This window comes from Leucopleurus acutus (genome assembly GCF_964270905.1).
Source record: "Leucopleurus acutus genome assembly, chromosome: 15".
Taxonomy (NCBI): Eukaryota; Metazoa; Chordata; class Mammalia; order Artiodactyla; family Delphinidae; genus Leucopleurus; species Leucopleurus acutus.
The window spans coordinates 28,963,890-28,966,437 of record NC_139157.1 but is presented as its reverse complement, the minus strand read 5'-3'; positions in this window follow the sequence as shown (position 1 = coordinate 28,966,437).

The following is a 2,548-nucleotide window of genomic DNA, read 5'->3' as shown; positions in this document are numbered from 1 at the left end:
ATCTCAGCTTAAAACCCTAAGATGAAAATTAAAAGCTTCGATCTTTTGCTCAGATGACACATTTCAGTGAGAGATGTTTATTCTAGACTAGTTAATAGGAGTAAATTTATTTTTGTTTTTATTATTATTTCCTTGATCAGAACTTCTATGATTAGCCATTAGAGCCTAATTTTCTAAAAGCATATGGTCATCCCATCAGTCGTTTTTGATAGTACTATTTGTTTCTGAGATGGGATTATAGAATCCTTTTAAGAAGATTAGTTGTCACACACACACACACACACACACACACACAAACTGATGGTTTGGTCAGAAGTTTCAGATACATTAACTACTTCTGTTATTTATTTTTCTATTTTGTTTCATAATCACCATTTCACAAAAAATATAAGTGACAGCTAAAAGAATAAAAATAAGCTTTTTTTAAGACCACAAGAAAATTACAGAGAAGAAACTAAACAGATGTGAGCAAAAGATAGGAATCATGAATAATACCTCCCTTTCTACACTTAATAAATATGGTCACTTAGAAAAGTTACTATAATGTTATTTGTTTATAAAACTCTGTTTAAAATTGCCTTGTATCCTATCCTCATTTAGAGCAAATGAATATTCCAAAGAAATAAGACTATTACTATCGTTAGTATCTACAATGATTCTATTTCACAATTCACAAACTATTGCTTAAAAATCTAAAACCTTCGAATACAAACATAGATCATCATGAGAGACCTATCTGAAATTCATTCTTCAAATCATGTTGTTTATATCTCTTTTAATGTACAAACGTAAATCCAGTTTAGCAAGTTCTATTTAACAAGTCTTGAGTTTACCTTTTAAAAGAAAAAGCATTTTCTTTTTTCTCTTTACCACCTTGTAAATACTGTACTTTTATATCTACAACCTGCTCTCATAAGCATCACTGATGGCCCATTGACTTCTGACTTTTCCTTTAATAATAGGAACAAATAATCAAAGAGCAGAAAGGAGTACATAGTTTCTGTCTAAGCCCCACTTGCCACTCTTCTCTGCATCCTTCTTTCTGTCTCTTTCCACTTTCCATATTCTTTTCTTAGGACTGTCATTATTTAAGATCATCAGTTTCTGTAAGGTTGACAGGGACTTTGTAAGATTCCCCCAAGACAAGACTGCTATTCCTTTTCCATCTCTTTTCTTAAAACAGTATAGAGGGTTAGACCTAATATTACACACATTGTGTATATATATACATTATATATAATACACATTGTATACCACTTTAATATTATTAAAATATTAAAATTTTAAAAAATACTAGAAAGTACATTTACATAAAGATGTCAGAGAGGAACAAATGCACCAGCCATAGCTAAAGTACTTCCAGGAATAATAGTAAAAGTTTCTAACACAAGTAGTCTTGTCAGAACATGGTGCTGCTGGATCTAACATTGTCTTTCCTATAAGAGCCAATTATTTTTCCTCACAGAGCAATTCTTTCTGATTTTCACAGCCTGCTTTCTGATCATTTATCTCACAACGAGACTGGGTGAGGGCATGTGTTTGGACCATTGTAGACCCATTGCCATTTCCAAAAATAACCCAACCACCACTCACTTTAGTTCTACTGTATTTTTGTGTCATGTGTGCAAAGGACAGGAGAGTTCACAGCCAGCACACTAAAAGCTCCTTTTCTCTTTGTTTTAAAGTTTGAAACTATTGTATATATATGAATGTTGGAGTTTTTATTTGAACAGCACTGACAGCCTCATTTCATGCTGTTCATATTATTGTGAACAGATTCTATTGATGTTAAAAGGATCTTAGGGACTGTGAACATCCCTACAGTATTCCTGATAAACATTTATTGAGCTATCACTTTAATTTCTCACTGGACTCACCTCTACTTCCAGGGCTATCTCTACCATTGTCAACCAGCATCAATCAGTAAAGTTCTTTCTTAGACTGTGTTCAAATATCCTCATGAACGTTTTATAAGGAATGGTTCTCTTGCATGTTCTAAAGCCAGGCACTTCAGTGATGCTAAGGACATACCGCTAAGCAGAAATGAACATGTTCCGCTTTGTAACTTCCACAGTTTAGGGGATCTATTATAATAGCCAACACTGAATGATTATACTAAGTGGCAGACACTGTGTTTTAGTGCTTTTTATGCAATTTCTCAATTAACCCTCATAATGACTCTATGAAAAGCTGTTACAATACCCTTATACATTCTTAAGATCTGAGGCTTAAAGAGGTAAACGTTGGTTGTGTGATGCCACATAGCTAGTAATGGCAAAAACAGAATGCACAATGACCTACTGTATAGCAGAAGGAACTATACTCAATATTATGTAATAATCTATAAGGAAAAGAATCTGAAAAAGAATGTATATATATAAAACTGAATGGCTGTGCTATATAACTGAAACTTACATATTGTAAGTTACATATTGTAAATCAATTATACTTCAATAAAAAAAAATTTAAAAACCCAACAGAATGAAAGTGTAGGTTTTTCTGATACCAAAAGCTTTGCTTTTAACGATTAAAATAATCTGCCTCTCTA